Source organism: Chenopodium quinoa, unplaced genomic scaffold (assembly GCF_001683475.1).
Source record: "Chenopodium quinoa cultivar QQ74 unplaced genomic scaffold, ASM168347v1, whole genome shotgun sequence".
NCBI classification, from domain to species: domain Eukaryota; kingdom Viridiplantae; phylum Streptophyta; class Magnoliopsida; order Caryophyllales; family Amaranthaceae; genus Chenopodium; species Chenopodium quinoa.
In genome coordinates, this window is record NW_018743783.1 from 4,264,785 (window position 1) to 4,274,224 (window position 9,440).

Here is a 9,440-nt window from a genome sequence, read left to right on the forward strand (position 1 = left end):
GTATTCTTTTTCTGTCCTAAGTAAACAATTAACAACAAAACAATAACATAAAGCACGAATTTTAAAGTGTTGTTTAGTCATGTTGTCACGAGGGGTGACGAAGTGTTCAATAAATTGAATTAAGTTCACGCCTTCTTCAATTCCTATGTTGGTGATATCATTGTCGGACAAGCCAAAAAATCTTTGGAATATAAGTTTGGGATCCGACAAGGTAGGCGAATAAGTCACAGGGAAAGTGAACTACACCAAAAACTAGATTAGAGATCGCAAAATATAGAACGGTTATCAAAGGTAGGCGTTCTCCAGAAGAATATAGATCGTTTAATATAAGAGGCGTTCTATAAGTTGATACATATGAAACGGTTAGCATAGTTAACCGTTCTCTATTTCTTTTACTCAATTAATTAAAAAAAAAACTATGTATTATAAATGATATAGAACGGTCATCTTGACAACCGTTTTGTATTATATTAATTAATTTTTTTTAATTAGAAGGAAATTACATTCGGAGTAATAATTTCATGAAATTACCCAAAGTGAAAATTGAAGGCATGAAGCCCGCATCACTTACACTTTCATGAGTTTCATCAAAAAAGTGAAACCTTTTTCTCATTCATCAGAAAAAAAAAGTGAAACCTCCATCAAACCTCCATAGCAAAACCTTCATCATCCGCTTATTGTTCAGCTCCACCGCCGCTCTACTGCTGCTCCACCGCCGCTCTACCGCTGCTCCACCACCGCTCTACTGCCGCTCCACTTTTGCAGTACCGGACCTGTCTGCTGAGCCACAAGTAAATCGAGGTTCGAATTTTTCTTGTGATATAGTAATTGGATTTTGATAATTGCCAATCTAATTGCATGAATCATTCACATTATGTAGGAAACAGAGGTAAATTCGTAGAATTCAAATTTTAGGTGATTGAAAAAAACTTCAAAGTTCTTGTTTTAGGGATAATTCATCGATTGTTTGTATGTATATATTTAAGCCGAATTATTGCATTAAGTTCAATCAAATTATCCTTAATTTTGTCGAATTTACTTTTATTTCAATTGTAATCAAAATTATTTTTGCCAAATTAATCTTACCTAAGTTCAATTTAGATCCCTAATCAGATTTTTTTTTAAAAAAAGGAACAAAGAGATAGGACTTAAAACAGTGAAATAAACATACAATTTTTGGTTTTGGTTTAGTGGTAGTAATATATGTTGTTGGTAGAATTGATGAGGATATGGTTGAGCCCATTTTGTGAATGAGGTTTGTTTGAAAACAAAATGTTGGGGTTTTTGTGTTTACATCTGCTTTTGAATATGATTTAGAGTCTACATAGACTTGCTATTTTACCTCTTCTTTGGCTGAATATTCATATGCATTTAAGGTCAGACAAAATTAAATATAGAGTTTGATGCCCAATGGAACATAAAATGGTAAGTAGAAAGCAAAACAAAGAAGGGGTTACAGGCTAAATATTCTACTTGAACTACCCTATGACAAGAAAAAAAAATTTCAAAGGAGTTGTAGTGCTAATTAAGCTAGTTTACATTGATATTTCGAGGGTATTTTGATAGGTAATTATCAACTACTACTATTGACATTGGGATATAGTTCTTCATTATCTTCAACGGTTATATTTGAGCTACTTTTTGTTGTAGAAAAATTTTGTCGGTGAATTAATGAAATGTACTAGTATGTTCTATTGTCCAAGTAGTAGCAATTAAGGTGTGTTTTTTTTTTCTTGACTAAACTGGTACAAAGCTGGAAACTACTTTATTTCTGAATAATAAAACTGAGTACTATGTTATCTTGCTTTTGATTTTCTCAATAAATTGTATTTGTAACATTCTATTTTATGAACTTCGGATACGGTATGGGTACAATTAGTAGGTGTGTTCTGGTTTACAGGGGAATGTACCAATTTGTATTATAATTTGCTTATCAAACTAATCAAGTAATTAGTTGATCATTTTTTTATTGCTAATCTTACTAGTTGCTGATTGAGACATTCGAAGAATCCTTTTACTCTACAGATGGTCCAAGTTTAGCTTGAGATTTTAGCACCTAAGCTAGCAATAAACAAACTAAACCCCAAATGCCCTGCCCTGCCCCTACCCCTACCCCAGGGTTTTCCCGTGTCGTACATTTTCACATATCTTCTATAAAATGCTTACCCCTCGTATTAGTTAATTTTCATGGGAGAATATTTTGCACTCTTCTTTTTCCATCTGTTTAGACGAATCATTAGATTAATTAAGAGTATTATCTTGGCTTATTATCTATTTGAGCAAGGTGTTACAGTCTTACGGAGACAAAATAATAATGTCGGATAGTAGAGTAAGTACAAGTACATAATAGGAGTACATGTCAAATAATCTCTCGCAAATTGATGCAAGCATTGTAGTCTTGACTAGATTCTTGTTGCTATTAATAGGAAAGAAAGATGCTGCTGCTTCCTCTTCTGTTCTTCAGTTGTTGAAGTTGTTCTATTTAATTTAATTTTTAACTACTTTATACCTGTTTTAAGCAATTATCTTAATTAAACTATCAAATTAATTAATTTCCCTGCAACTTGTTCTATAGAATAGGTAGGAAGGTTTTTACTCTACTGTTTTGAGTTGTCAGTCGTGTTATTTAATTCTTTTATCAATAATTTCTTACTTGTATTTTTTATTTCTGATAACTTTTCCCTAAAAGTTCGTAGTGTGTTTACTCTTGAATGGAGGAAGTTCGGAGATATGCATGAATTAATTGCACTATATTATGCAAATCTATTGTGCTACATGTGTACTATATATTTATATGACATGGATGGGTTGATTATAGGTCATATAAAGTTTATGACACTAGAAAAATCTGTCAATAGTTATAATGTGATTCATGTGGTTTGTGGGTGGGTAATGACTTTGAAGAATAGTAAATGTTCGAGGTGAAAGTCAGGTGGTTCAAATCGAGTCATATTCAGGTGATGAATCTTGAACTAAATATTCAATGGAACATAAAATGGTAAGTAGAAAGCAAACAAAGAAGGGGTTATAGACTAAATATTCTACTTGAACTACACTTTGACAAGAATAATTTTCAAAGAAGGGGTTTAATTATGCTGGTTAATAATAACCAGTTGTATTCGTTGATCCCCTCGATCGATCATTGCTCTCTATGATTTCTGTTCTCTGAGAAAAGTATGTGTTGTAGCTTCTACTAATTATTTATAAATCATAATATTATAAATTCACGGCTTAGCTGGTAAATTAGAGTATATTCGTAAGTATTAGCATGAATGTATTCTGGTTTATTTGAATATAATGTATCTCTGATGTATAAAGGTTCCACCTGGCATTTCACTAGAATTTATCCTTGCGATTATAAAGCCTGAATATTGGATCACCTTTTTTTTGTTTATAAAGCAGGTCATTATTTCTTAGGCCTCGCTCTTTTGACCTGAATTCTCTATGTTTAAACGTATGTTTGAATGTATCTAATGAGAATGAACTAGTATGTTACCTTCAATTCATAAGCTTCTGGACAGTTTTGAATCGGATTATGGTTGATTAACAACTCATAAGCTTCTGGACAGTTGTGGTTTGCAGAAGATGTTAGAGGTGACTATTGTGGTTTTTGTCTAAATTTGCTTGTCACCTCCTTGTGATAGAGTTGGTTTCTGTGGTAGTGAATGAGATGGAGATGGTTTAGGCTGTGCTGGCGCCACTCCTGCTGGATGGAAAGGGGGCCGCTGTGCAGGTGGCTGAGATGGTACTTGGGTCTCTTGGCTGGGACGTGGAGCAACAGGTGCTTGCTGAGGTGGTAATTATCTGAGCTGGTGCTTACGCCACTTGGCTGGAACTGTGTACTAATATCTGCTTGCTGCGTTTTGTCAAAAAAGAAAAAAGATATACTTATTTATATTTAATTAGATGAACTTATTTTATATTATTAACTAATATGTATGTATTTTACATTGTTTTGTAGTATTTTAAGCAAGTTCCTCCTACATATTCTCAACAAATGATCGAGGAGCTTAAGGAAAGGTGGATTGCATATGTTACAGGAAGCCATCAACCAAATGACAACGATGATGATATATGTGAATTTTAGATCAATATGGTATTGGTATATCTAAGCATAATTTTTATTAAATCAACATTAATTAGAAAAGTGTTTTGATATTTAACTCACGTATTTGTTTGTATAAATTTTTTTTTGTATGAATGATTCAATTTAATTGTGGCTGGATGTTTTAATTTTATATATGAGGTATATTCTGATTGCTTTGTCGTATCTAGAAATATTTTTGTTAATTTATATTATATAGAAATTTATATTGCATGTATACAGGATCATGGATTTATTTTACATAGGAAAAGTGGAATTTTTCTTGCAGGATAAATGTACAAGATAAAATACAGGAATACATACAACAAATACAGGTCTAAAATGAAATACAAAAAAATATAGATTTTTAAAATACAGGAATAATACAATTAAAATACATACGGGGCTAATTCGAATAATCAAATACATATGGTCGGATTTTTTTTAAAAAAAAAACATTAAAGAACTGTTATCTAACTTAACCGTTCTCTATTGTAATGCAATATAGAACGGTTAAGTAGCCTAAACCGTTCTCTTTTCCTTCCTTAGTGTACGAATTTAAGAAGGGAAAAGAGAACGGTTGTGACTAACAACCGTTCTCTATTTGTCAATATATAAAACGCCTAAACGACCCGTTCTCTATACTTTATACATCGCTTAGCAGAAGAACGCCCCTAAGGCGATCTATAAAGCCTATTCTAACAGTTCTCTAAGACCTTTTTTGTAGTAGTGGTGTTTGTAGGGAAACCTAGCAAGGCCTCGAACTCACCAGGAAGGGGGACAATTTCGTCCTCTCTAAACAAGAAAAGATGGTGGTTAGAGTCCCAATGGTTGACTGCGGCATGAAGAAAATCAAGGTTAACCACTAATTGCATATAATTCAATAAAGGGTCTAAGTTGTAAATTTTGAAAGCTAGTTTGTCCTCGGTTAAAAGGGAAGTTTACCATTGCTTCAAGAGTTGTTCAAAGGTCTTCACCATTTTTCAAAAAAAAGAAGAGAGAATAAGAATTTAGAGAGATTAATTCTTTTTAATTTCTTATGTTACTAAGCGAATGAATGCAAGATGATCAAAAGCCTACACGAAACCACATTTAAATAGACCCAAGAGGGGCAAATTTTCGGCATATTCGGCTTAAAGGAAAGTTCACAGATAGGTGGCGCGCGCAACTCATGAGTTGCACGCGACATCCACGCGCAACTGATTTATATGCGCGCGACAGCCGCGCGCAACTCAAGCAGTTGCGTGCGTCTCCCCTGACGCGACATGAAAGATTGGGTTTATTTTTGTATTTTGGCTCATATAATGACGGAATCTTCACGAAATCTTAAGACGAATCATATGCTTGCCTTCTTAACACTTTGTGTCCCTTTTCTTGCCTACTTTCTTATTTTCTTTTTATTTTCTTTTATTATTTTATTATTTTCTTTTTTTCATATTTTCTTTTTTCTTCTTTTTTTTTCCTTATTATTTTCTTACTTTCTTTTTTCTTTTTATTTTCTTTATCATTGTTTTCCTACTTCTTTATTTTCCCTTTTTTTTCTTATTTTCTTTTTTCTTTTTCCTTTTTTTCTCCTTCTTTTTCGAGTTTGTTTATTTTTTCGAGGGGGGTAAGTCGGAAACTCTTTCCCTCCCTCGAAAATTTTTCTCATTAATAATAATGTACACATGGAAACAACAAATAATAATGACATATATACAAATGTGTCATATATAGAAAATAATACAAAAATTAAATATACATAGGTTTCCTAAAAAAATATAATAAATGTGTACAAGAGGAATTAGGGTGCTCGGCGACTACTAGAGGGTTGTTGCACATCCTGCAAAATTCAAAACAGAGATTAATACATAAAATGTAATAACTTCGTTGCAAATAATAATAATAATAATAATAGAACTTACCACGATCATCCGATGATCACGGCATGATAAAGTCACGAGGGCTCTTCGATAAGCAGCTCGGAAAGCGCGTAAAGTCCTCACCATGCCGTTCACGGTCTCCCGCGGAATCTGTTCCAAGAATACAAGGACAGTAAGTAAACACATGTATATGAGACAAAAAATAAATAGAAATATTTAAGTACATATACATAAAACACAAACCGACTCAACCGTCTCAGATACAAACGATATCCCCTCGTCATCCTCGGCTGCTGGAAGGGTCTCATAAATTACCGATCCGACGGCATCGGTATACGTGATCTCCGCTGTAAGAGGCACTCAACCACCTAGCTCGACTCGCTAAAATACATGTGACAAAAAACGATAAAAGGGGTCAAAATTCCGAAAATAAATAGAAACACGGAAAAAAGAGAGTTAGTGTACTAACTAGAACAAAAGCCGAAAAAGGAGTCAGCCTGGATGCTATAAAAGCCGGATAAGAAGCCTTCGATAGCACCAGCTGCTCCGCTGGACAACCAAGGGTCGCTTAAGCTTGATCCACGGTAGACAATAGGTCCGGACGCAACATCTGGATCGGGGGATCCGCAAGAACCAAAGGCTCCTCGGACGAAAGCTGCCAGAGAACACGCTCGCCTGAAAAGCAAGCGTCTGTCCTCTGGAACACCGAAAGTCTCGTATAGAGGGCCCAGAAACGTCAACGAACCATGCTAGACCGGAAAGCCTCAAGGACTCCGACGATCAAAGTCCAAGGACAAAGATCGATCTATAAAACACAACCACATGAAAAATCGCCAGAAAATGAATAAAATAAAAAAAGAGCACATGCATTGGGAATACTCATCGACGCACGAGTCGCCGAAAGAATCCTCTAGCGAAAGTCGCCGACAGAAGTAGCTCGTCTCCTCTTAATCGCGGCCAATCGATGGTAGATAGGAAAATGAGTAGCCCCAAGCACCCTGGGGGTTAAGAAAGGCAGGTACGAGTATCCTCAAGCCTGAAATCGAGAAAAGATAAGCCTAAAGGAAAAAACGAAAGTAATAACCGAAAGAAGCTTGAAACACGTAACTCAAGGATACGACCATGTCACGCAAGCGAGATCCGAGGCACCATGACCCGAGTCGCCTTGCCCATAGCTGTAAGCATACGGGCATACGACACCTCCGCCCAAATCAGGTCATCGACTTGCCCCAAATCACTATGACAAATAAGTAACCCAATGGCGAAACGCTCTCCTCGATCACTCGAAATAGTGACGGAAAGAACGTGAGCAATGTATATCCAAGCCAGCTGGTCAGGTGTACACTACCTGTCAAGCTCATCAGCCGACAACTCGTCGGCAAGAACCGAGTATACACAAGATTGCGAGTACACGTGAAGGGCCGATGCAAGATGGTCCCCGATAATGTCGCGCAATCTCTCTTCTGACCCCTTAACGAGTTCTATAACTACAGGCTCGCTTCCGAAAGGAAAACCCGTAAACATAGAGAAATCAAAAGGGGTAACCGTCATCTCTCCCCATCAAAAGTTGAAAGTGTTGGTTGAATCCACCAAAACTCCAGCAATCCACGGAGGAAAGCTGACGATGTAGACTGGCTCGATAAATCCCGAAGAGCCGCCAGCTGGGAGTCAATCCCAGAAATGTGCTACAATCTCCTTTGCCGCCTCGGGAAAACTCACGAAACGGGCTCGCAGGTCAACAGAGTCGTACAAACGCATGCTAGGCTCACTCTAAACAAAAATAAAAAGGGAAACAGTTATGGTTTAAAAAGGAGAAGAAACAAAGAAAAAGAGAAAGAAACGAAAGCGTGGAAAACTCACGATGCCGCGCCACCCTCTAATCAAAACGTGGTGGTCTGGGTCCCACTAAAGGACCTTAGGGTCCCAGTTGGGAGGAGCCTCCCAAATCACCTCCTCTTGGCGACGTTGATCGGCCGCGCCGCGTCGCTCTTGAACCTCCTCTCAAGGACGGGTCACCCTCTTACGAGGGCGAACCGCCTCGTCCGGATCGCCGAGAACCTCCTCAGCATTGACAAACGGAGGCGAGTCCATGCTGTGACGGATAAAATTTCTTTAATTAGTGTATTTTATTTCCTAAACTAAACTAATATACGTATTCTAGACCCATTTTGGCATCATAACGGCTACCGATAGGGCAAAACAAGAAAATTGAATGCCACTCATACTTGGGGCTACGATACCTACAGTTAAACTAAGTAAATGGGAGCTTTTAACACCCACAAAAGCCATCCTATACTAGTTTCAACTAAGAATTCAAAGGATTGTATTCCAAAATCTCACAGAATCAACTAATTCTAGACGAATAACAGTAATATAAACATAATTATTTTCTACCAAACAATTTTGGAGTTCGAATATGGCAAAAATAGGCTAAGTATACACTTCGCGCCAATTTTTTCGGATTTAAAATTTTCAAAATATTAATTATGGAAGCAAAGCTAGTTCTAATACTACAATTGTTGCATAATTAACAAGTATAACCAAAATGAGCAAGAAAAGCAATAAAATCAAGCAAAAATTCGAAAAAAAGAAGCAAGAACGAACTTAAACAAAGAAATGCTCATACAAGGTTCAATACTTAACCATTTTTCATGAAATTTGTTGCAAAACACTCCTTAAACATAGAAACCCCGCCTTGAAGAGCTCTCCTTCCCTCATCTTGACGTTTGCAACATGCTTCTTCAGTACGGCCGCCTTCTAGGGTGAATTAGGGAGCGTGCTGTCTGTTAGATATGCTTGGATTCCATCCATCCAAGTAGAGCTTCGGTCTAATACTCCAATGGGCTCGTCATCAAATATGCTTTGTTTTTTCATCACTACCCAAAAGACTGATCGAGGAGTATCACAGGAGGCAGAGGATGACAATTTTGACAGAGCATCCGCCTAATTGTTTTCATATCTGGGCACTTAACTTAGATGAACTTGTTCAAGTGTCCTAGCTTCAGCTTTGATCGCCTGCAAATATTTGATCATAGCTGGATAGGTGGCTTCATACTCACCATGGTATTGACTAATGACCAACTAAGAATTAGAGCAGGCTTTAATTTTTGTTGCCCCTACCGCCTTAAACATGCGGATACCGGCTAGGAGAGCTTCATATTCTGCATCATTATTTGAGCCTTAGAACTTGAACCGTAGTGCATATTCATATTTATCTCCTTCTTGAGATTGACAGATAATACTTGCACCATAGCTGTTCATAGTAGAGCTCCCGTCTACTTGCACCTTCCAAACTTGATTAAGGTTGTCCGGAGCAACCGACCTTGTCATTTCAACAATGAAGTCGGCAAACGCCTGACCCTTTACTGTCTTTCTTGGTGGTGATTTCAAGGCTTTGCATTTGTATAGCCTATCTAAGCATTCTACTGGATGAGTCCAGTGTTATCATTGGCCGCTTGAAAGGTTGATCTGTATAGATCACCACCAGCTGTGCC

General features: G+C 36.9%; 1 long non-coding RNA gene across 2 annotated transcripts; it reads left to right on the forward strand.

Annotated features, from left to right (window-relative positions):
• Positions 1-537: 537 nt before the first annotated feature.
• On the forward strand, positions 538-4,270 carry LOC110684865. Of its 2 annotated transcripts, none has more exons than XR_002503881.1 (3): positions 538-801; positions 3,570-3,796; positions 3,962-4,270. It is a non-coding gene; the product is annotated as an uncharacterized LOC110684865 (long non-coding RNA). The 2 variants fall into 2 exon arrangements; XR_002503882.1 differs by having other exon boundaries at positions 3,583-3,796.
• Positions 4,271-9,440: the final 5,170 nt, after the last annotated feature.